At 38.6% G+C, this 27299-nt stretch overlaps 1 long non-coding RNA gene across 1 annotated transcript in view; it reads right to left on the bottom strand.

Annotated features, from left to right (window-relative positions):
- Nucleotides 1-257: 257 nt before the first annotated feature.
- LOC123611558 overlaps nt 258-27299 on the bottom strand; it is a 141669-nt gene continuing 114627 nt past the window's right edge. Inside the window, exons 3-4 of the long non-coding RNA XR_006718730.1 lie at nt 3383-3442; nt 258-752 (exon numbers count right to left, since the gene is read on the bottom strand). This is a non-coding gene — a long non-coding RNA (uncharacterized LOC123611558). The remainder of the gene's footprint in view (nt 753-3382; nt 3443-27299) is intronic.

A 27299-nucleotide genomic window follows, 5' to 3' on the forward strand; every position in this document is an offset into this window, starting at 1 on the left:
AAAGGACAACCCAGGAGATCAGAGATGATAGAGGGGAAATGGGTGTCAAGAAGGTAGAAATCTCTCCTTATCATGAACACTTTTTCTTTTTATACACAATTCTATCATTGGCATTGTGGGAGTAGAGAGAGGAATAAAATGGAAACACTGCCAGCAAGAATGAAGGAAACAATGAATTTGGAGCAGGCAATGGATAGGATCTCCTGCAAAATCAACAATCTAAATAATAATGGCTACTACTATTTATTGGCCACCTGCAGTGTGTTAGGTATTGTGTTTGGTGTATTAAATGCATTATTTCACTTCATTCTCACAAAACTCCTCTGAGGTAGATAATATCATTTAATTATTACCTTTTTTTCCACTTTACATTTGCCATCTTTTTTTATTGAAGTATAATTAACATACCATCGTATATTAGTTTCAAGTGGACAACATAGTGATATGACATTTGTACACGTTGCAAACTGATCACCCCATAAGCCACACAAACTTAACTAGTTAAATAAAAATTTTACAAGGTTAATTGAAGACATGGATCCCTGTCAATCGATCTTTTAATTTATATGCAGTTTGTGATATAAATTGGGTCCAAATCATTGGCAGCCTGGATACTGACATGGAGACATTTGTCAAGTCCCATCAGTGAGGCTCATATGAAGTGAGATGCGACAGTACTCATGCACTTAGCAAATGGGCAGAGGGTTCCTGAATGTTGGGTCAAGTTGGGAAAAGGTCCACTTTTGCATTCTCTGTGATAGAGAGAAATAGTAATAATCAGAGGTGAAGGGAGAGAGACAAAAACATGCAAAGCATTTTAGGGCAAGATAAAGGAGTAATGGGGAAGGAAAATAGAAATGTTGATGGCAGGTGAGTTGGAAGACTAGGAACAAGGCAGGAGGTGTGGGTCAGGTAAGGGGTCTGGTAATGATTCAGTGACTGGGGGTTTGGGCCGGAGTACCACACCTCAGCATGCGCTGCAGGGCAGGGTGTGGGGATTTAGAGGGTCATCCAAGATTGCAAGGAGACTTTAGGAAAGAGGCTTGCGGGAAGGAGTCTTGAGGGATTTCACCCTTTCAAGTGATTCTCAGCTAAACCACCTCTCAGAGCCTGGGTCCCCTTGTACCTCCACCTGCTGGTTTAGGACCTAATGTGGCTGGAGTTCCTTCATATTTCCTCTGAAATCTTTGGGTTAGGGTTAGGGGCTCAAGAAAGTGACAAGGAAGAAAGCTAAAGTTAAAGGATATAAAGAAAGCCCTACAAGGCAAGTTATTAATTTAACCTCAGACTCCTTACCAATTTGTAACAAACTATTAAGACAGACATCCTTTAGAAGCTACATTCTCGCCTTTTGTCATAGCTCTTTGCTAACATATGCAATTTTGTAATTGAATAATCAAGCATTACAAGTCCCCTACAACTCATGGATGAATCTAGGTTCTTAGAATCAAAAAACTGACCTGGAAAAATATTTAGAATCATGTAGTTCAATTGTTTTCTCAAACAACCTTAAACCACAGAATGCTTTCTCTCTTTCTTCTTTTTCCTTCTCTTCCTCCTTCCCTCACCCTCCCCTTCTTCTTCTCCTTCTCCTCCTCCCTCTTCTTCCTCTCTCTCTCTCCCAATTTAAATCTTACATGGAGTATCAACACATAAAACAAACAAAACTGAGCTGCTTAGGTGGATACTGGAGTTGTATAAGCTTCCTTTGACCCCCCCCAAGGTAGCTCATGAGTGAAACCCACTGATGTGGTTCAAGTCTCTCATTTTATAGTAGAGTCTGAGGCTCAGAGAGGGAAGCAATGTGTCCTCAAGTCATACAGCTGGTTTTATAAATAGATCTGGAAGCAAGAAGCTGTTAGAACATCATAGCCTATTAGAACAGCATATTATCTAAATTACTCAAAAACTAAAACCATTTTGTATTTTGGTTAAAGCTGTACTTTCTAAAATCATTGATTTTAAAATTCTCAAATCCTACCAACCACCCAAAGAAACTATCCTGGAGATACCATGTACTCCCAGCAGGAGGGCAAAACAGATTCCTGTAGAACCTGGGGAACTATGGGCTGTGGCTGCTCCTCCCCAGGCACCTACATATATTCCAAACTTAAAATATGAAGGAAGGGGGCGGAGTTTATAAAAAGATGTCTGTGGGGACTCTGGAGGGCTGCACCTTGCAGGTGCATGGCTGTCTGGGGTTTCAACTGCAATAGTCTTGCATTCTAACACTTTACCTCAGGGAGCTGAGAACACCGTGGGAGTGCATGTTTTGCTTTCCAAAAGTTTGATCCACAGTCACCAGAAGGAAATAACAATGAACCAAAAAAGAAGAGAAAACTGTAGGGGAGTAACAACAAAGTGACAAACATCTGACAGGTGGATCAGGGAGCAGGAGCCATCAGACCATAGAGAAATCCCGACACCCCCACCCCCACCCCCTACACAGATGCGCAAACACAGCTTCCTAAGAGTTTAGGCCACAGGAGTGGCTCCGCTTTGCCTCTGTGTGGTTGGCACTCTTGCTACACACATCCAAAGGGATACTATGTTCACATCCTAAACACTGATGAGCACCACTATCTAACTTTTGCCTGTCCGCCCCTCTAAAACCTCTTAACTGAGAGCCTGAAGGAGGAAAGGAAGATGAAAATGACAATAGTTAAACAGAAGATACAACGTTCATCTTTCTTTGGAGTAAACGAAATGGTGCCAACATCCAGAGTTACTTGTGTCATTCAGATTCATTTGCCAACACGCTTACATAGTGGAATTAAGATTAGCATCCTTTCCGCTTCTTAAATTGAAATCTCCTCTGTAGCTCTCATACAATTTGGCATTGATATGAAAGACTGTAGTCAAAGAATGTGTAGCCAGGTAAGTTACATAATCAAATACTAAAGACAATCATTATTATTAGCATAATGCCAATTATCCATCATAAGATTCCAGAAGTGAAAAGCACGAAGATTTCATCCCGAATCAAGTGTCTGTCTCTTCCACTAGACAAAGTGAGGACCAGTTCACTCTAGAACCCATGGTCCTGCTCATTAGGACTGTGCTGATGACACATGGCAGGGTACCAGAGTGGCTCTAAACAGAGCACGGGATATGCAAAACATTTTTTCCAACAGTATGACAGCCAGTGTTAAAGATATTACCATGTGTCGAGATAAAAGTTTTTAAAAGGAAAAAAACTTCTGAAATCCAGTAATCCTTTGCCAGCTTCTGGAGTATCATGATTGGAAAAACTTCAGTTGGCAGGAACACATATAGAAAGTAGGGGTTAGGAGAAAAAACTATAAAAATGTATTAATATGCATTTTAATTTTAAGCCCAAAATAAACAGAAGTTCTTGCAAGCATCCATTTTCCTACTCAACCAGAGTTTGTAGCATAATCAGTTCTTTATTGTTCAGAGAACATTGCCATGGCTCTGTGACCTGAAGAACAGGGAGTGCCCACAGATCTTAAGTTATGTGCATTTAACATCTTTGCAAAATTTTAATATCACCCCTTCTGGCTTGAAATTTCATGCCTTTGATACTCACATTCTTTTTAGTTTAAGTTTTGCAAGTCCCAGCAAAATATTTTTGTAATCCCTAGGCAAATTGACAAATTCTGGTACTGCCCAAGGACATATTTTCTGGCTAACTTTTCTATCCATAGATTGAGGGTTGGAACTCAAAGAGGCCTCCCTTAACTTATAGACTGTCTCATATAGTTTATAGGATGGGGAGGCAGTACCTGTTTTCTTCTTTGGGGACTGTATTACTTATGGTTCTTCAAAGAAATAGAACTAACTCTGTGTGTGTGTGTGTGTGTGTGTGTGTGTGTGTGTGTGTGTGTGTGTATTTTACAAGGATTGGCTTATGTGATTATGGAAGCTTAGAAGGCCCACAGTCTGGTATCTGCAAGTCAGAGAACCAAGAAAGCTGGTGATGTAATTCAAGTTGAGCACAAACCCCTGAGAATTGGGGGACTGATGGTGTAATATCAGTCTGAGTCTGAGAGCCAGGAGCACTTATGTTCAAGGCCAGGAGAAGAGACAGATGTCTCAGCTCAAGCAGGGAGACAAATTCAACTTTCCTCTGCCTTTTTGCTCTATTCAGGCTTTAGGTGTTTTGGATGATGTCCACATGCATTGATGAAGGTTATCTTCTTTACTCAGTCTACAGACTCAAATACAAATACTCAGACATACCCAGAAATAATATTTTACTAGTTATATGGGCATCCCTTAGCACAATCTAGGTGACACATAAAATTAATCATTAAAGGGACTGAGGTAAAATGCCCAAATGTTGGCCAGTCCCCTTGTATCATTAAAATCATGTAGTTACAACTCAGAACTTCTACATTTGAGACCAGAGATCTTTTTTCACTATACCCAAGATGGCAAATACACTTCATTTCAAGCCCCAAATGTGATTGATTGGCAATGACTGCCTGGATCTCTGGTAAGAAGGTGAATGGGGATTTACCAGAAAAGGGGGCTGTAATTGATTTGTGAAGTCTGCTGTGGTTAAGTGTGGGGAGTGTGGCACTCAGAAGGGCACATATTTGTTGAACCTAAACAACACTCTCCTCTACAATAGTTATCTTTTCAATAAAGCCTCCCTAAAGAAAAATCAAACTATGATTTTATTTACAAATAGCTTTCCACAAACACATCCAGTTAACTGTTATTTCTCCTGTGGGTTCATTTCAAACATGACTTCTACAGGGAAGTTTTCTCTGACCATTTTTAGGTCATTTTCTGTTATACATGTTCATCCCTTCCTCTCCTCAAACTCAGTTGGAATATCTATTCATTGGTTTAATTATTGGATTAATAGCTGTGTATTTCAAACTTCTAGCCAGTGAGCTCATGAGAGCAAAGGCATGTTCTGTATGGCTCATCATTGCATCCTGTGTCTCTCATAGTTCCTAACACTTACTAGACATGCATTAAACATATGCCAAATGAACTGAAAAGCCAGAATTTATTTTTCTTTTAAATTTCTCTGAGACTCAGGTCAGATTTGTTACCTTTCATTGCTTATTCTTTCAAGAGACTAAGACATATGCATATACACCTATCAGGTCAAGGTTACAAACTTGCAAGACATTGGAATTTGAAATTCTAGGTTTATGAGTCTCTAGATTTGTTTTCAACCATGCTTTCTTCCATGTCTATACTACACACATTACCTGTGTCGCTGTATGATGGTGTTCATTTTAGGTTATAATATATGGTGTAAGAGCCAGGAAGAGAAACAAAAATCTCTGTATTTGAATGGAGACAATCTGGTAAAGTGTAGGGAAGACCAGACCGTGAGTCAACGGATCTGAATTTGTGTCCTAGTTCTGCCATTTATTGGCCTAGTAACCTCGGAAAAACTAAATTCAGCTCTCTTATCGGTAAAATAAAAAAGGGGAGTCAGTTTTCAAACCTATTTTTTTGTAGTAGGACTGTTTTCTTTAATTTTAAAAAATTATTTTAATGTTTATTTATTTTTGAGAGAGAGAGAGAGAGAGAACACCAGTGGGGGGAAGGGCCAATTGAGAGAGAGAGAGACATAGAATCCGAAGCAGGCTCCAGGCTCTGAGCTGTTGGTATACAGCCCGATGCAGGGCTCGAACTCATGAACTGCAAGATCATGACCTGAGCTGAAGTCAGATGCTTAACTGTCTGAGCCACCCAGGCGCCCCTAGTGGGACTGTTTTTTAACATGAAATTTCACAAATCTCAGGGTGCCTGGAGGGCTCATTCAGTTAAAAATCTGACTCTTGGTTCGGGCTCAGGTCATGATTTCAGGGTTCATGAGTTCAAGCCCCACGTCTGGCTCTGGGCTGATGATAGGGAGCCTGCTTAGGATCCTCTCCCTTCCCACCCCCGCCCCCATCTCTGCCCCTCCACCCTCATGCGTGCACTCTCTCTCTCTCAGAATAAATAAACTTACAAAAATTTTAAAAAATAAAAGAAATTTCAGAAATTTCATGAAGAAGCACAATACTGAAAGAGACAAGGTGCCGCTGATCTGAGTGAAGGTGGGCAGGAGAAGCTACCTCTGGAGTTTTGCCCCCACTGCCTCTCTGACACTTGCAAGGAAGCTACTGAAGCTCACATGGGCATGCCATTAAAACAAAAACAAACAACAACAATAGAATGCATAGAGAATATAGGCAACGGTATTGTAGTAGTGTGGTACAGTGACAGCAGTTATACTCGTGGTGAGCATAGCAGAATGGATAGAGCTGTCACATCACTAAATTGTATGCCTGAGGCTAATGTGAGTCAACTACACTTCAAGTTTTTTAAAAAGAGGGAGAAAATTCTGACACATGCTACAACAGAGGTGAACTCTGAAGACATTATGCTCAATGAAATGAGCTTCACACAAAAGGACAAACAATGGTATGATTCTACTTATATGAGATCCCTTTAGTAGTCCAACTCATAGAGACAGAAGGTAGAATGGTGATTGCCAGGAGCTGGAAAGAAGGCTGAATAGAAAAAAATAAAACCTTTAAATTTTGAAATAAGTATAAATGTACAGGAAGTTGCAAAGATAATACAGAGAAGTACTGTATACTTTTGTCCAGTTTCCCCCAATGGGCCCATTTAAAAAAAAAAAAAAGGCTTAGCACAACAATGTGAATACACTTAATGCCACTGAACCATACACTTAAAAATGATTAGAATGGGGTTGGGGGGCACCTGGGTGGCTCAGTCGGTTAAGCACCAAACTTCAGCTTAGGTCATGATCTCGCAGTTTGTGAGTTCGAGCCCTGCATTGGGCTCTGTACTGACAGCTCAGAGCCTGGAGCCTGCTTCAGATTCTGTGTCTCCTCTTCTCTCTGTCCCTCCCATGCTCATGCTCTCTCTTTCTGTCTCTCAATAATAGATAAATGTTAAAAAGTTTTTTTAAATGATTAGAATGGCAAATTTTATATTATATACATTTTACTGCAATAAAAAATGTAAATTAAAAAAAAACCTTTGGGGGTGCCTGGCTGGCTCATTTGGTAGAACATGCAACTTTTGATCTCAGGGTTATGAATTTGAGCCCTGCGTTGAGTGCAGACATTACTTAAAAATAAAATCTCAAACAGCAACCACAAAAAACAACCTCTGGGCCCAGGACTAGACAATCCTCCAAGGCCCATCGAGTTCCAAAATTCCATGATTGTATGAATCCTACGTGTTAGCTCATCCCCATTGCATTCTACAGTTATGGACTTTTGGAGCATGAATGTACCTTCGAAATCAGCCAGTGTGAGACATAGTTCAAGTCTTCTGCTTCTCTTCAGGGCTTCTTTCTGCTGTGGAGTTTAACTAGAGTCTTGGATCAGACCTCTAACAAATGTGCTTCAATGGTATGGTTTTTACTATTTTCTATTTTCATACTTTTCTACTAGTAATTCCCTGTTGACTTTTTACGGTCTGCAGGAGCTGGTTCTTTGGGCTTACTTAACTCATTTTGATTTATCTGGTGGCAAAAGTGTATCCCTCTCCATCCCCCCTCATAATGGGCTTGGCAGTCCTGCCTTATATTATTTTCCATTTTCAATGTCGTATTACTGTATTCTTTACGGCCGCACCAAGACACGTCGGCTGCATTGAAATGGCCATGGGCTCAGTAAATCTCACTTCCCTTATTCTGTTTGTTATTTTCTTTTTAAATATTTATACATATAAACAGTCACATATAATTTTACATAAATTCAATATGTGTGATCATATAATACCTAGTGGTTTTTTAAACGCAATTTTTGTTTTGGTTTAGCTTTTCTCTTCACATATACTCCTCTCTCAATCTGCACTATTTCCTCATAGACACAAAGTAATCCATGTTAAAACCTACTGCACATGCTTTCATGTTACTCAACATGCTCATGTATTCATAAGTAAATGACTACACAAAATGCACATACATATTCATAACACACATATACACAGAAAGGTTTTGTCAGTGTTTTGCAAAAATTGGAACATACATATATTTTCAGACCTTGCTTTTTCTCAACAATAACACTCTTTGTAATGGCTGCATAACATTTTATGTTGCAATGTGTCATGATTTATTCAACCATTCCCCTATTGATGGACAATCACATTGCTTCTACTCTTTTCTCTGTTGTGTCTCTAAAATAATGTTGCAATCAGTGTCCCTGCACATATGCTATATGCTTGTGCTTTCCCTTCCGTGGAACAGATGCCCAGAAGTGTACAAGCTTTTGTGAGTTAAAGTGTACATGCATTTTAAATTTTAACAGATAGCATCAGTTTGCATCTCAACCATAGCTGAGGCAATTCACCTCCTCACCATGTATGTTAGTCCCCTTGGCCCCGCATTCCTATCAGCAAAGGAGGTTGTCAGTCCTTTCAACTTTTGCCAGCCTGAAGTGGTTATGCTATGTACTAGTTTGAGAATATTTTCATATATTCCTTGGATATTGGAGCCTCCTAGTTTCCTATGAGTTTCATGTCCCCTTCTTGTTAATTTTTTGGAACTCCTTTGCATTAGAAATATTAAACCTTTGTTCTCTTATTGCAAATATTTGCCTCACATCTATTATTTATTGATTGACTCTTTTATAGTATTTTTTGTAATGACACTTACTATGTGCCAGACGTTACACGTACTAAAGTTTCATTAGTGAACAAAATAGACAAAAATCCCTTTCCACTGGACTTCATATTCCAGGGATGAAACACAGCCAATCAATCAATCATTATTATTTATAGTACTTTAATATGATTTCTAAAAGTTTTATGTGTTCAAGTAGGTCTGACTTTTCTAATAGCATTTCTGGTTTTCCAGTCTTAGTTAAGAAGGCTTTGTACATGTGGTGTCCCAAATTTTATTGGTTTTTGTTTTTAAAACATGGCTGGTACAAATGCTATCCTTATTTTAAAATTAGGCAATATTTTTAGTTCTCAGAATTCCATTGAATTATTTCACCATAATTATATCCAGCCCTCCCTTTCTGTTTCAATCTAGAGTTATACCTTCCCTATATAATTCATTTAGGGTGCTACTATATATCATAGTTATCACAATTATAAGATAGAAATATATGACACTGCCATTTTGTAGATTAAAAAATGGTTGACTATCACTAAGTTCAATATATAGATAAGGGAATGGAAAAGAAAGAGTGAGGTCAACTACTTGCTTGATACTATGACAGACATTTATGTGCAATATTTCCTTTAATTTCCTCATTAGCACTTGGAGGCAGGTCATATTAGCTCCATATTAAAAAAAGAAGAAACGCTTTCACAGAGGTAAGATACTGCTGTCTCAAAATTATCAAGAGATTGATTTCACTTGGCTGATAACAAAGCCCAAACGTATTTCTCTTTGGCATTAGAATTTAATTCAACAGGCATTTATAAAGCACTCTATAGGACTCTGAATAATGCTGAGGACTTTAAAAAGTGCTGGACAAGTTAAGTGTCTAGAAAAGTATCCAATACAAAGAAATACTTAGGAAATGTGGGTTCAATGAAATCCTCTACCCTACAGGAGGTTACATCATAAGGGGAAAATAAAACATACACAGGAACCAGTCAAGAGAAATTTCAGGTGTCTGGTGACTGTTACAGATGAAACCGTGGGTTTCCTTTGTTTTTTCTTAATGATAAATATTACTTAGCATAGGTACAGCATAGAATCTAACATATAATAAGCATACAATAAATTTTGGTTTATTCAATTAATAAAATAAACCGATTCATTATAAAAAATACTTGGAAAATACAGATTTATAGGGAAGAAAATTTTTATGTATGTATGTATGATCTCTGCCTAGCAAAGAGCCCAATGCAGAGCCTGAAATCACGATCCTGAAATCAAGACCTGAGCTGAGATAAAGAATCTGACACTTAACCAACTGAGCTGCACAGGTGCCCCAAGAAGATAAATTTTAAATAATCTATAATCCCACTATTTACATATATAAGGCTTTTTAAAAATGTTTATTTATTTAATTTGAGAGAAAGAGAGCACTCATGAGTGGGGTGGGGCAGACAGAATCCCAAGCAGGCTCTGTGCTGTCTGTGCAGAGACTGATGGGGGGCTTGATCTCAAGAACCACGAGATCATGATCTGAGCCAAAATCAATAGTCAGACACTTAACCAACTGAGCTACCCAGGTGCCCCCTACATAAGGCTTTAAAAAACCCACTCCCATCAATTTTTAATTCCATAATCTAGATTATATAAATACTTTCTGTTCACTTTAACTAGACATTAGATATTAAGTAGTTTTCCATGCCATTAAATATTCTTATTAAAACCTGATTTTTGCTAGGTGTAATTTATTGCATGGATATGATTGACTTAATTAACCTATCACCTTTTTTCCCCTAAACATCTAAGTTGTTTCCAAATTCTTGCTATCATAAATAATACTGTGATAAACTGTCTTGGACATAGATCTTTGTCTACATCTCTGAATATTTCCTTAGGATAGATTTATTAAATTGGAATGACTATGTCAGAATCTATGAACACTGTTAAGGCTACTGATGCATATCACCAATTTGTCCTCCAGAGATAAGGTACCAAGAAGTGATCCATTTAAAATTATATTTGGATATGGGTATGTTTAGTGTTCTGGAAATTCATTTTAAAAACAACCTGTGAATATTTAAATCTTAAAAAAAAAAAAAGGAGTCATTTGATTTCTCCCTCATCTTGAATCTTGACTCCACTCCCCATATCCACTCCAACATGGAAATAGCCATCCAATTTTACAATCTGTTGCTCTCATATTGGAGTCCAAAGAAGTTCCCTGGGGAGTTCATGAACCCCCTGGGTATTATATGCAAATTTAGTGTGGGTCTGCAAATGTGTGGGAGTTTTTACCTAGAGAAGAGATGCGTATTTTTTATTAAATTCTCAAAGGGGTTGTGACTCAAAAAGTAACAAACAACTTTACCTTTATGGATATAAAGTAGATGTAAACAGCTAAGTCATAATCTTACACTCCCCGTAATTATTGCAGGAGGGGGAAGAATAAAAAATTTTCTCCTTTGAATTGCAGGCTGAGTGAAAACTACAATAAACATGAGATAGTAAGAAAATATGTGATCCAACAGTGTGTGTACTAATTGGTGTTATCTGCTAGTAGGCAAATTGAAACTTGGACAGCAGATAGGTGAAGTAGCCATGTTTCATGACCTTAGAGTCTTTACTAAACACAGTGCCATTGACTCTTCCACTTTTGTAGAAAGCATCCTTCTTAAGCCAGCACTTCAAAACTGCAGACCTTTTTCTCATTTTACCTCTAACTCAGACTAATTACAAAGAAATGAATATTTTATCATCTTTCTTATGATAACCTAAGGCTATTGAATTTTGGAGTCAAAGCCATTATTTAATTCCATCATTAAAATATACTATTAAAAATGACTTCCTTCATCCATAAAAATTCACACGAGCATTTGATGAAATTTCATGATATTTAAACTCTGAAATACAATTTTCTCCTAGAGAACCAGCCACATTGGGACACGATTAAAAAGGGTGAATCCCTTATAGTCACATCGATTAGGATTCCATCCTCTCTCCCTTACTTTTTAATTAGTTTGTACCAAAGCCTAAACTTGGCCTGAAATCCCCTCCTCTTCCTTTGTCTGGGAAACAAAAAACAAAAAACAAAAACCTACTCAGCCTCCTGTCTCTGAAGGACAATGGTACCTGTAGGTATTCTCCAGAACCACAAATGCCCTTCAACCACATGCCAGGGTAAGGCATTGTAATGGGACATCTTTCTCCCAGCACTGCTGAGACCCCTCTGAGGGTTAGGTCAGTGTACCCCACTGGGAGAGATCTCTTTGTGCCTCTAATAAGCCATCAGCAACTTGGGTAAGGGCAGACAGCATTCCACAAAACAAGAGCAAGAAGAAAAGAAAGAAAGAAAAAAAGAAAAAAAAAAACACCCATGCAAGCATGTGGAAAGCTTTCTCTGTCGAGCTTCACAAATAAAATAGCTCAGAGGCATTCATCTTTCATGAAGTGTGGTTTCCAGCCTCATCTGTCACGTGACAGCAGAAGCAGATGTGTGGGCAATGGCAGCTGCACATCCCTATTGGTTTGGGTTCCATTTCATCAACATATTTGTTACCAACTGAAAACAGCTTCTTTAGCTCTTTGCCTCCTCTGCTCTGTGCACTCCCCCCCCCACCTATCTCTCCAAGAGTTTCTTCATAGACAGGTTCTTAAATGATAATGGAGACTGAGGTAAAGTTACCTGACCTGATGTTATTCTAGGGATATAAGGATTTCTTTTAAGTACATATTAGCGGAAGATTTGGCTAATGTTTCTAAATCATTAACCAATGAAAGAGCTCTCTCTAATCCTTTCTGGAAAAATGATTACACTGATGTGTTTTTGTTTTAATAGTTGAGATTTATTCATTTACTTTGTGTCCCCTACAAGGATAAGTGCTTAATGTAGCTTGGGTTCGTTCAAATCTTATAACAACCATGTGAGATAGGTGTTATTGTGTCTATTTTACAAATGAGAGAACTAAGTCTCAGGGGGGTTAAGGAGCAGGCCCAAGTATGGCCAGGAAGTAGCCAATCTTGGGTTTAAACCTGGACCCCCCCCCCCCCCTCGACATTTCAGACAATACTCTTAGCTACAACTGTTTGATACTGATTTAAACATGACCTCACCTCTGGAACTGACCTCCTATGAGGGTAATAAACTGGTAATTTGCCCCTAAGTAGGATGATCCAGTAAAGTGAATCCTATAAAAAGGTTCTAGGTACAATGTTACACAGAAATGTGTCAGTCAGTGTCCAATCAGGAAAGTGGATCCACTGTTAATGATGCAGAATAAGGGATTCACTGCAGGAATTTGGACTTACGCCAACTGTGGGATCTAGTAAGAAGTCCTTGGAAGTCTTGTGGCCTCTGCCTTGAATGGTAGGCCTGAAGTTTCCGCAAGTCAGCAGGGCTAATACTAGGGAAAAAAACTGGATGGGAAGCAGAAGAGAAGGACAAACGAAACCTACATCTGTCTCTCACCACCTCCAACCTGATGACACAGGGATCTGCAGAAAATGCTGCTGCCCTTTGCTCCCTTGCTGCACACACACACCTGGCCTGGGACCCAGAGGCACGGAAGGAGGAGAGCTGGTGCAGAACTGACTGTGGCCCAGCGCCAACAAGGCTGGGCAGCAGATAGCGTAGGTGTGGGAAGCTGCAGGGGCACTTGGTGACCTACACTGACCTTGCTGCTTCATTTCTACCTTCTGCGTCTTCAAAAATTCCTCTTATGGCCAACCCTAACCCAAAGCCATACAGAATAGGGAATTTGGAGAAATGAAACTCTAGCTTAGTCAAGTTGACACAGTACAAAACTACTGCGAGGAACTTTTGAAGGGACCATGTACTTCTAGTTATTGCTGTTTAACACCTGGGAAACATGTGTCATCCTTTTTACAGAACAGATGTTTTTCCTGAAAAGTTGTGCCTAATAAAATAAATAATTGAATCAATTCTCCCTCATTGTCATCACCTAGCAATGTTTTATCTTAATTTCTCACTCATCTTCAGTTGACTCTTAAAGTTGCTCTCCTATCCTCTTCTCCAAAATTAACCATTCATGAAATCACAAGGGATTTTTTTGACTGAAGAAATTTTTTCTGTAAAGTGAGAAATGTTTTTAAAGTTTCTTAATTTATTTAAAGTATATATATATGTGTATATATATATATATATACATATATATATATTTAAAGTCTTTTAATTTATATTCTTAAAATGGGAAACATCAAATCTCACATCTAACACCCTAGAAGTGGAATACTGTTGGGTAATAACATTTATTTCAAATGTAAATATTTATATTCCACAAAGGTTGTCCATAAAGTAATTTTACAGGACTTCTAAGATATGTTTAGGCAATGAAAAATAATTGTTACAAGAATATCAACAGTACCTTCTTGTCACTTCTCCACATAAATTCTTTGTAGAGTATGATGGCTAATTTTCCATGTCAGCTTGAGTGGGCAACAGGTGCCCACACTGAACATTGTTTCTGTTGCATCTGTGAGTGTGTTTCAGGATGAGATTAGCACTTGAAGTGGTAGATTCAGTAAAGCAGAGACTGCCCTCCCTTATGTGGCTGGGTGTCATCCCATCCATTGAGGGCCTGAATGGAACAAAAGGCAGAGGAAGGAAGAATTTGTACCTTTTCCCTGCCTCACTGATAAAGCTGGAACATCTAATCTTATCTCCTCCCGGCCCTGAACTGGTATATACATCATTGTCTCCACTGATTCTCAGGCTGCTGGACTCAGACTGAATTATACTGCCAGCTCCCCTGGGTCTCCAGCCTGCAGACAGGAGATCATAGAACATCTCACCTTCCATAATCACATGAGTCAATTCCTCACGATAAATCCCTAGATCTGTATAGAGAAGCATAGATACATCGATATATCTTATTGGTTCTGTTTCTCTGGTGAACCCTAACATATAGAAAAAAATATTGTTTGTGGTTTAATTGCATTGATTATGAGAAAATTATGATATAATCAATGAAACTTCTCATAACCTGACCAGTTCAGTCCCACTTCTGCATTCAGGCTGATCTGTGTAATCTCTGTTCTCTTGCAATGCTCCTAGGCCATGCTCTCTTCATTCCAAGCCTGCTCAACTGAGTCTAGAGAAAGAGGACTGTATTTTCCAAGTAAGTTTGGAAAATATGTGTACTGTCACTGCTGCTTACAATTTCACAATCGAATATAAGCAAATTAAAAACTATAAGGGGGGGTGCCTGTGTGGTTCAGTTAGTTAAGCATCGAGCTCTTGATTTTAGCTCAGGTCATGATCTCACATTTTGTGGGTTTGAGCCCTGTATGGCACTCTGGACTGACAGTTCAGAGCCTGCTTAGGATTCCTTCTCTCTCACTGCCCCTCCCTCACTTGTGTTCTCTGTTTCTCTCAAAAAGAAATCAATAAATTTTTTAATTAATTAATTAATTAATTAATTAAACCGATTCTACCCCGTGGAACTGGAATTCTATGGTACTTTGAGGAGAGGTGATCAAGATAGTGTGTCCTTGAAGGTTTCATGAAATCTCTGGCAACCATGGTCTCCATTGCATTATGCAGGAGACACCAGTGAACAAAGGGCTCTGGCTTGTAGGGATTCCCTATCTTTAATCCTTTCCACTCTTTCCTGGACATCCCCACCTTCCCAATTCTGAGAAGAAAGTCCACATTATGTCAACCAGGTGAGCATATTTATTCTCAGGCAGTGAGAATAGATGTGAGGGAGTGATTGTCCAGACATACTGTAGGCAGGATTGATAAGATATAGTGACAACTTGGATATGGGGATTGCCACAGACTGAATGTTTATGCCCTTACCCAATTTGTATGTTGAAATCTAATCCCCAATGTGATGGTATTTGGAGTGGGACTTTTGGGCAGTGATTAGCTCATGAAGGTGATGCACTCATGATGGGATTAGTGCTCTTATAAAAGACCCCAGAGAGTTTCCTTGCCCTTCCCACCATCAGCAAAAAGATGATTGTCTATCAAACCAGGAAGCAGGCTTTCACCAGGTACTACATTTGCCAGTACCTTAATCTTGAACTTCCCAGCCTCCAGAACTGTGAGAAATAAATTTGTTACTTATTAGCCACCCAGTCTATGTATTTTGTTATAGCAGTTCAGACAGACTAAGGTGTGAAGGAAGAGATGAAGTCAAAGATGACCCTGGTGGTAAGTCCATTAAGAAAGAAAATGAAGAGAGGGGTAGGATAAGTTATTGTGTGCCCACCATGCTAGGCACTGTTTTAAGCTCTGGGGATACAGCAGTGAACAGAGATAAATTCTACTTTTTATTTTCACCTGTTGGAATTACAGTGCTATGGAATATCCAATTGGAGCCACCTGAAAATTCATAAAAGGCCTTCAGGAAGATAGGAGCATGTGAGCAAATACACTGAAAATTATTCTTATAAATTTACTTCTTGAAAAATCCTTACAGTTTAATAGTCTGTCCTTATTAAAGCACTCCCTCTTAATCTACTGCTAAAAAAGACATGTGTTTTCTGCCCTGAGGAGCCCTGCAAAGCAGCACCAGTTCAAAGAACATGCACTGCACAGAGGAACAGGTGAGCTCTGAGTTCCACTTAAGTCTTTTCAGCCACAGCACAAAAGAAAGTTCCCCAGCCGCCTGGGCTGCATTTGAATGCTACGTGCATATTATCAGCACTCAGTATGCACCAAACACCTAGTAGGTGCAAGACTGTGTCCGATGCGTTCATGTATGCCATCTCATCTTCCCCAAAATGTAGCATTTTCAACCTGTAAATAATTGGAAGCATGCCATAGAAGTAGCTCAATTCTGCTAGGGAGAAAATGTGTATTTTGCAAACAAACTAGTAATAGACACATTTCAGGCTATGAAGTTCAATGTAATTTCAAAATCAACTTTTAAAAATGAATACAGGGGCACCTGGATGGCTCACTTGTTTGGGCGTCCAACTCTTGATTTCTGCTTGCGTCATGATGCCAGGGGTGGTGGGATTGATCAATCTCCATGTCTGGCTCCATGCTGAGCATGGAGCCTGCTTGGGATTTTCTCTCTCTCTCCCCCTACCTTTCTCTCCCATTTGTGTTCTCTCCCTCTCTCTCTAAAAAAAGAATGAAAAATGAAAAAATGAATACAAATAAAATTTCAACAAGAGGTTTACTAATTTTTTCTGTGATCAATTATCCTTAAGATATATAGAGAAACAGGGATGCCTGGGTGGTTCAGTGGGTTAATGTATGACTTTGGCTCAGGTTGTGATCTTACAGTTTGTGAGTTCAAGCCCCACATGAGGCTCTGGGCTGACAGCTCAGAGTCTGGAGCCTGCTTCAGATTCTGTATCTCCCTTTCTCTCTGCCCCTCCCCACTCTCACTCTGTCTCTCTCTCTCTCTTTCAAAGATAAATATTTCTTAAAAATGCTTTAAAAAAAGATATATAGAGAAAAAAGAATCACAAACAAAATGGTTGCAAACTATCAGGAGGTCTCAGCTTTCTTAAGACAAGGATATTAACAAGTATATTCGGTCTTTTATGTAACATGAATTCATTCTTGGCTTGAATATTTGGAAATCTATTTGTTACACCAAACCAGAGGGAGAAAGCTAACGTGTGGTACATTCTGTAATGGAATGGCGAGTCAAGGGTCGTTTCTCCTGACATCAAGAAAGGAGGTCAACAAAGGGGCATATTTCATTTTCTTCTTTTGCTCTTCTATGTTTTACAACTTTTCTGCAATAAAAATGCACTACTTTTGTAACGAGGGGGGGAAAAGCAAGAAAGTGACAGGATTATGGAATTATTTTTGGTAAAGTCTATTAAAACCTCAAATACAAAGACTTGCAAAACCAGTTACTAAAAATTAATATTGATTCTTTTAATGTGATAAAACAACCATGGTTCTATCACATCTGCTCTCCTTTTGTTCATTTAAGATGAAAGAACACTTCAGGGAGAGTTTGAGGTATTAGTCTTCCTTACTGTCAGCCTTCCCATCTCTTCTCAGATGGTGTTAATGAAGGTCGATTTATATGTTCAAGGCCATTTGGCCAGTACCTGGTCTTGATGTGAAGCCTTTTGTAATTACGGTTTTTTAAAATAGCCACAAGCCTTGACAGACTATTTCTCCTAGAAGCAAATTATCTATCCAATCCCTCTCCCAATGACTCAGAACTCAGAACACCATCTTCATGATACGGATGGCAAGAAAAAGCCAAAATATGTAAAAACATTAAAAAACAAAACAAAACAGAACAAAAAACCAAGGCTGCAAAAGATCAGCAGTACAAGTAGGATTTGAATTCAGATGACTCAAAGGAGAAATTTAAAGAGGATTGAGAGAAATAACACAGACTTTGGAGTCAAACAGGCCTGAATTTGAATCCCAGCTTTGTCACTTAACAGTTAAATAACCATCAAGGGTTTCTAACCTCTTTGAACCTCAGTCTCTTCATTAGTGAAATGAAGCATGTAACAAAGTGGCTTTAAGGATTAAGTCAGATGGCATATGGAGCACAGACAGACACTTGGCAGTTGTAAACGGAAACTTCACCCTTATCTTGGAGAGTGATTTGGGGGATTATTTGAAATAATACACGTAAGACACATCACGGAGCCTGGCTCACAGTGAGTACTCAAAATATGGTATAATGATTATTACTCTCATTGAATTCTTACGTCTTCACTCATCTGGAAGAGGGTAGGCTAAGCGATTACCCAAGAGAATACAGAAGGCCAATTTTAAAACTCAGATTTACTGACAAATGAAGCTAATCTATATCTGGCTAAAAGTAGCAAAAACCCCAGCCAGCCAGAGAAGAGATGTAGTCTCTTCACATTTCTGATATTTCTATTTCTATGAGCTACCAACCATGGGGAGTACATAAACAAATTCCCAAGACCATTATTAACATGAGACCCCAAGTTGAATGTCCTACAAACTCTGCCACTTACAACTGATGGCTATACCAGAGCACTGTGACATCTAAACACTAAGGAGACCTTCATTAGCACCAAATAGAATCGACTGTGGGCACCATCCACACTTTCCCAGTAGAGAAGGGATGGAGATGTTGATGGGAATTTCTTCATTTCTTTATTCATTCAAATTTACAAGCTGCCTACTCTGTGCCAGCAAGCTAGAATAGGGAAAGTTAGGTGTTTTAATTTAGTGAGGCTGGTGACTTACATTCTCCTCTGAGAACCCTTTTAATATAAATGGATGGGTAATAACATATATGACAGGTTATTGTTTATAAATGAGAAAATTGAAGTTCTGGAGGTGGATGGTGGTGATAGTTGCACAACAATGTGAATGTACTTAATACTACTGAACTACACTTCAACATGGTTGAGATGGGGGCACCTGGGTGGCTCAGTCAGTTAAGCATCTGACATCGACTCAGGTCATGATCTCACAGTTCATGAGTTCGAGCCCCACATTGGGCTCTGTGCTGACAGCTCAGAGCCTGGAGCCTGCTTCAGATCCTCTGTCTCCCTTTCTCTCTGCCTTTCCCCCGCTTGTATGTGCTCTCTCTCTCTCTCAGAAATAAACAAAAATTTTTAAAAAACATGGTTGAGATGTGTTTTTTATCACAATTTCAAAAATTAATGTTCATTTTTCCTTTTTTAACGTCGTGTATTGCCCTTGACATCCACACAGAAAAAAATGGATACCAAGGCAATAGCCCTCTATCACAATACAAAACAACTTTTATGGGGGAAAATGTAGTCCTTTCTCAATTACATTGAGCATGAAAAATAATAGGCATTAGAAAAATATGAGTAAAATACTTTTTTCATCCCATGTCAGTGATACCAGTAAATTAGGCTTTACAAAGTCAAGTCAGCCTTCTCCAACATAACTGAGACTAAAATGATTCCAAGCTATAGAGAGAACATTGTAGTTGACGCTGAATGGCACATCAAACCATACTTTGCCAAACTTTGATTTAATCTTATTAACAAACTATAATTTCTAAATATAATTTATTGTCAAATTGGCTAACATACAGTACATACAGTGTGCTCTTGGTTTTGGGGGTAGATTCCCATGATTCATTGCTTACATACAACACCCAGTGCTCATCCCAACAAGTGCCCTCCTCAAGGCCTATCACCCATTTTCCCCTCTCCCCTGCTCCCCATCAACCCTCAGTCTGTTAAGAAACTATGATTTTGAACAAATGCATTTACTTTTATATAATTAGGGATTTCCATTTTAAATTACCCAACACAAGCAGAGATCCTATTAGTAGTTCTTGGAAGTGCTAGAATAAAATTTCTACTCACAGAGTAATTTTAAAATTTTGCCAACACCAAAAAACAGAGAATGCATGAAGGTTCAAATTCTATCAGTGGGACAGTACACTAAAGGAACACAGTAAGGACATTAACATTTCTCTAATAATTACTTGCTTGCCACCACCCAAATGAGTCTTAGAACCATTTACCTTAACTATTGTACTTCCTGGTGGTTTTCCTTCTAACATACTGGGCCAGGCCCACATCCTCTGCTCTTGGTTAGAGAATTAGGCCAGATATTAAGGGGGAATATATAAATGAGAGACTGGAAAAGTCATTTTTGGTTATTCCTTCGAAAGTTCCCTTCCAATGGCATGTAGATTTGAAAGGTCCATGTCCATCTGGTTTAACTTCTAGGTATATCAAAGTGCATAAGCTATATTACAGATTACGTAAGAAGCATTTCCTAAGAATTACAGAAAAACAACAACGCACTGTACATGCTTGCTAGGGTTCTGGCAAGCAAAGAAGTTGGTCTTTACAGGATGTAGTCATTATCAGAAGCCCCATCCATCACAAGGATGACCAGGTCTTTCCTCAGAGTCCTTTCTGTGGAACCCATCCACCGCCATTCATTAGGCTCTAAATCTGCCCTTTGACATCTGTTCAGAACCAATGGTCTCTCTTTCCAGCCCCAGTTGATTCCATTCAGAAAGTCATTGAAATCATTAACATTGGAAATGCAAGAGTATTTTGTTAGCATTTGAAAGACAAAGGAAGGACAATATCAAAATTTCCAAGAACTGCATTTACTCCATTTATGCACTTTGCAATTGCTCCCAGATACTTTGTCCCTGGAGCCAAGGCAATGGTAAGATTACTCCTTTAGTGTTTAGTAGCATGGACCTTGAGCCAGACTTTCTGGGTTCAAATCCTGGCTCCCAGCACTTAACTATGTCATGTTGAGCAAGTTACTTGACATCTTGGTACCTAGATTTCCCCATCTGTAAAATTGGGCTAACAATAGTATCTACCTCACAGGGCTGCTAAGATTAAATGAATTAATGCCTATAGAGTAATTTGAACAGTATTTAATAAATACTTAGGTGGAACACAATAAATGTCATCTGGAATAAATCTTCACACAAATCCTTAATATTCTATTATGTTACCAGGACTCATTCATTGATTTTGCTTTCTAAATACCACCCAAATCTCTCCCACCCTTCTGACTCCCATGGTTATGATTTGGCCCAGGACATCATCATTCCTTGCCTTAATGACTGCAATACTCTTTTAACTTGTCTTTTAGACCCATTAGACACCCCTGCTGCCTCCATCAGGGACATCTTCCTGCAATCTAATGACATCACTCTCATGCTTCTAATGGCTCCCAAAAATGTGAGGAGAGATTCAAGCTCATGTCATAGCATCCCAGAACCTTTACACTCTTGTCCTAGAATGCTTTTCCATCTCCTATCTCATCTTCTTCTATCATCCTTTTTGCCCCATCATATCAACTACTCCCACGTGCCACATACCATCACATAGCTATGCTTTCACATGTGATATTTTCTTTGTCTTCAATTTCAACTCACAACATCCTTGTCTATGTTCTAAACTCCTTCTTATCCTGCAAGCCCTCATCTAAAATATCCTCTTACCGGTAATACTTTCTCTTACTCTCCTCTGACAGAGTTACTTTCTCCCTCTTCCGTATTCCATAGCTTTTTCAACATTCAGCTATTAAATCACTTATTATGTTGTAATGTAATCACATGTCAACAGACTATTAGCTCTTTGAGAGCAAGGTGTATCCTTCTTATCATTCATTCATTTATTTAATCATGGTAGAGCTGGGAACAAAATTATAAACAAGGCACACTAGATCCCAGCCTTTGTGGTGCTTATAATCAAGTACTAGAGCCAGGAAATAAATAAGCAAACAAAAACATTAAATAATTACAAAATGCAGTGAGTACTAAGAAGGAACAAGCACTCTTCTGTGATAGAGAAAAAGAGGCAGTGACATTTCTGTATTCTCAGTGTTGATCATGATATCTGCTCATAAGTCCTCACCAATGCAGTCAGATCAGAAGAGACCATTGCGATTACTCATTTTGATTATCAAGTGATAGACTCCATTTTCAACTCTAATTCCAAATCTTGTACAAATACATCCCTATAATAAGACAGAATCACTATGGCAACTATTTATTGCTGTTGTGAAACATTCATACAGCCTGGCCATTCATCAACCTAGACCAGGCGAACTGCTGATGTATAAGTAGAGGGAAAATCCAGTCCTTCAGATATGTGAGTCTACATCAGAATCAGACAGCAGTTTGTGGGTTCTAAGTCCTGGCCCTAAATTAGGATGAGTTCTAAAAGCCACCTGCAGGGACCAGTGGTTCTCAAAGTGTGGTCCTTGGAGCATTATTCAGCATCACCTGGGAAACTGTCAGAAATGCTAATTGTCATGAGCTGCCTCAGACCTACTAAATCAGAAACTCAGATGGGGTCTGGCAATCTGTTTTCTTAAAAGAACTCCAGGTTGGGGTGCCTGGTTGGCTTAGTTGGTAGAGCATGTGACTCGATCTCAGGGTCAGGAGTTCAGGCCCCACATTGGGCATGGTGCCTACTTAATTATATATTTTAAAAAAGGCTCCAGGGGATGCTGATGTACACTCAAATTTCAGAACTACAAACCTAGAGAATAAATCTAAATCTTGCATAACCTGTCACATTGATTGACTCAAAGTTTATGCCTCCTCTAGTCAGATTACAATGAAAAGGGGCATTCCAGGTATATCATCCTAATGTTCTGGCCTCATGTCTCCAAGCTCTCTGGCAACATAATCTCATGAAAATGCTTGCTATCTCCATACGTCAGTGTGTCTGTGCCGTGACCTGAGTCATTGCCTTTGCCTGAAAAATTAGTTAAATCCTACTTCTTTTAAGACGAAGTTCAAATGCTACCAACTCTGGGATGGCTTGCTGACTTCTCCAGCAGAATTAATCACTCTCCTTTTGCCTTTTTATAGTATGTTGTTTACATTTCCCCATAGTCTTCATCATATTATATAGTTACTATTAGAGAAATACATAAGTTTCATGGTTCCTTCCTTGCCCACCATTCCTAAAAGATCATCTTTTTACCCTATATGCCCTGGACCCATGTCCCATCACTAGGAGTGCATAACTTATCCCAAAGTGGCCAATACTGGCTCATCTATAGCTTGAATGGCTCAGTTCAAACAAATAAGCTAGACTAATTAGGTTCTTCCACTTGAGAATTTGACCTAAAAGACTGTCAGTTGGCAGTGGGACATAAAGCTGGAAAGTGATGATGTAGCTAGGGGCTAAGGTGGGGAAGCCATGGGTCATATACAGATTGACAAGTACACCAAAGAATTCTGTCTGCCATAAGAGGGGGAATGGAGCAGGTGTGCACATGAGAACAGGAGATGTCCCTGAGAAGTGGGGAGTGACACTTTAGTTTCTAATGGTTTTCTACAGTCCTTCAAAGTCCATGAGAAGATCCTTATTATAAACTTTATGTTATTTGAATAATCTTGTGGGGGCTTCTGTCCCTTATAGTCACAAGAGTGCTGAATGAACAATAAGCTTCTATGTAGTGGCATGAAATAACAACCATGCTGTCATAGTCATAGATTTTGTGGATAAGGAATTCAGACGTGGCTTCAATAGGAATAACTTATCTCTTTTCCATGCTCCATGAAGTCTTGGGTCTCAGCTGGGAAAATGACTGGAGGGTGGAGTCATCTGGCAGCTTCTTTACTTTACAGCCTTGGTTGGAGCTGCCGATTAAAATGTCTACACATGACCTCTCCCTATGGCTTGGGTTTCCTCACAGCATAGCAGCCTCAGAATAGATGGACATTTTACATGGCAGCTCAGGGCTTTAAGAGCAAGTATTCCAACAAACAAGGCAGAATATGCTTGCCCTTTTACAATCTAAGCTTGGAAGTCGCAAAGCATCACTTCTACTATACTCTATTCATCAAAGCACTTACAAGCCGGCATAGAATCAAGGGCAGAAGAGAAAGACTCCATCTCTTGAGGAGAGGAACGGCAAAGAATTTGATGCCATGTTTTAAAACCACCACATTGTGAGAACAGTCTTCTTTTAAAAGGTAGGTTGTGTTTACTGATTCCAGCTGTGAGGAATAAAACCTCACAGAAAAGATAGGGTGTTTGCAGATATATTAATCTTATCAACATAGAAATTGTATGGTGTGGCTTCAATGTCTTTGAGATGTATAGAGATTAGGGTATTGTACACTGTCTTTCTAAAACATGTTAAGCCAGAGATTTAGGACTGAATAATTTACATAGGTATAGAATATACAAAGAACTCTTATACCTCAATAATAAGAATACAACCTAATTTTTTTAAAAAATGGGTAAATTATTTGGAAAGACATTTTACCAAAGAAGACTTACTAATGGCAGTTAAGCACATGAAAAGATGCTCAACATCATTAGTGATTAGGAAAATGCAAATAGCACATAGAACTTCATACCCTTGAGAATGCCTATAATAATAAAAAAAAAAAAGACAGACAATATCAAATGTTGGTGAAGACGTGAAGAAACTGAACCTTCATATATTGCTAGTGGGAGTATGAAATTGTTGAGCCACATTAAAAAACAGTTTTGCAGTTTCTTAAAAATTAACTCTAAATTTACCATATGACCCAGCAATTCTACTCCTCAGCATCTTCCTAAGAGAAATAAAAGCATATATCCACACAAAGACTTACCTGTACATGAATGTTCTTAGCAAAATTATTAATAATAGACAAATATTGGAAACAACTTAAACATCAATCAGCCAGTGAATGAATAAATAAAATGTGTTATATTCACACAATGGAATACCACTCAACAATTAAAAGTAATGGACTATTGATTCATGCTACAACATGGATAAATCTCAAAAACATTGTTAAATTGAAGACACCAGAAATAAAAGACCACATGTTGTATGGTTCCAGTTATATGAAATTTCCAGAAAAGGCAAACTACAAGAGAATGAAAGCAGATATTATTGGTTGCCTGGGTGAGGTGGGTAGAGATGAGAATTAAAAGCAAAGAGGCATTGGGGCGTCTGGGTGGCGCAGTCGGTTAAGCGTCCGACTTCAGCCAGGTCACGATCTCGCGGTCCGTGAGTTTGAGCCCCACGTCGGGCTCTGGGCTGATGGCTCAGAGCCTGGAGCCTGTTTCCGATTCTGTGTCTCCCTCTCTCTCTGCCCCTCCCCCGTTCATGCTCTGTCTCTCTCTGTCCCAAAAATAAATAAACGTTGAAAAAAAAAAAATTAAAAAAAAAAAAAAACTAAAGAGGTATGAGGGATCTTACTGGGGTATTAGAAATGTTTTAAAGCTCATTTATAATCATGGTTGCAAAGCTTGGTCAATTTATTTTTTAAAAAATCATTGAAATGTACACTTACAGTGGGTGCTTTGCCTCAATTTAAAAAATGTATTTTGGTCTATTATTATTCTTCTTTTTCTTAACTGACCTTGATTTCTGAATATATGAAACATATGCAGTCAATTTTTAAAACACACATTCATCCCATTAAAGAACTAGACTTGCAATTAGAAAACAAGACCACAAGGGGACAGTGTATATGGTGGTTGCATGGTCAACCACCAGTCTTCTGTGGTGATGAGTAATTGATTGAGGCCAATGAGTATAGAAATTAGAGCAAGATTTGTTCTCTGTATTTAAGAGTCTCTTATGGCTTGCCTTCCTTTCTGTTTTTATCTTATTTTTCCTTCCCTTCCCCTATGTTCATCTCTTGTGTTTCTCAAATTCCACATATGAGTGAAATCATATGGTATCTGTCTTTCTCTGCCTGACTTATTTCACTTAGCATAATACATTCCATTTCCATCCACGTTGTGACAAGTGGCAAGATTTCATTCTTTTTGATTGCTGAGCTGTATTCCATTATGTATATATACCACATCTTTATCCATTCATCAGTTGATGGACATTTGGGCTTTATCCATAAGTTGGCTATTGTTGATAGCACTGCTATAAACATTGGGGTGCATGTGCCCCTTGGATAAATACAGAGTACAAACTGAGGGTTGCTGGAGAGGCGTTGCTGGTGAGGGGTGGGCTAATGGGTGATAGGCATTAAGGAGGGCACTTATTCAAATGAACACTTGGTGTCATATGTAAGTGATGAATCACTGGGTTCTACTCCTGAAACCAATACCACACTGTATGTTTACTAACTTGAACTTAAGTAAATAAATTTTTTTTAAAGAAAACAAAGGAGCAAGGTTTGGAATCAGATCAGGGATCAAATTTTGCCTCCACAATTTACTTGATGGATGAACTCGACTAAACTTGTAGAAAACAGTCTTTTTCTCACATACAAAATGAACATTAAATGGTGCAAACCTCAGAGAATTGTCAGAATTAAATGAGATCATATTTTGGAAACACATAAATGGTAGTAGCTATAAGCTACTGAGTAGTAGAGCAGTAATTTCCCTGTTTGTTGTAGTTTTAAATGTGTGTTTGAACAAATACAGAAAACGACTTGTAAAACACTATATTTAATTAAGATACTCAAATATAGATTTTGTATTTCAATCACTTCTCGGCCTTTTGACTAAGATCAAGTGTAGATTTTGTATTTCAGCGCTTAATACAGCACCTGGCTTAGTGGACACTCAATAAATGTTAGTTGAAAAAACAAGATTTAAAAAACTCCATATAGTCTTGCCACATTAAGTCTTAATATTTAAATTAAAGCTAAAGCCAGCTTTTTGCTATTCTCTCTGGATGTTATTCAATTTTTTCCCTTTTTATAACTGACTAACTTCTACTCCATTATTTCTAGGGCTGCAAGATTTTAGATAAGTACGCTCTCGGGACTTTCCAACTCCTCTCTTAGGTATTGGCTATGAATACCCTAGGTTATCTCTTCTATGGTTTTGAAAATGAGGGTCTAGTCTTTTCTTCTCAACCAGTGGTTACTGATCTCACAGCTATCTCCCCAGTATCAACTAGTGAAAGGAAGAAAAGCCAGGAACAAAATACAGTATTTCCCCTCCTGTTCACTGCTCTTATCTTCCCTGACCTTCTCTCCAAGCAGCAGCAAGAGAGGAGTGAGCCTGGCCAACTACTGCTCCACCTCAATAGGAAGGCTGCTTTCAACAATCCAATGGGAGTCATTTCCCATTTGATTTAAAGAATAAAGACGTCCTTTTCCTTCTGAAAGATATCTCCTGCTGCTGACTGCTCTTCCAGATACTGCTTGAAATTAAATTCAATGGTAGCATTTTCACTGCTGAGGCTGCCCGTGCAACTTGCATAACAAAAGGCATTAAAAGGAACTTTAGAAACAATTCTAATCCATTCCTCTTGAGTAAGAAATTTGTTTCTACTACAACTATTTTAGTAAGAGTTCCTTCAAACTAATGTTTCAAAGATGTGTGTCCATATAGATGTGTAGAA

Source organism: Leopardus geoffroyi, chromosome C2, assembly GCF_018350155.1.
Source record: "Leopardus geoffroyi isolate Oge1 chromosome C2, O.geoffroyi_Oge1_pat1.0, whole genome shotgun sequence".
Lineage (NCBI taxonomy): Eukaryota > Metazoa > Chordata > Mammalia > Carnivora > Felidae > Leopardus > Leopardus geoffroyi.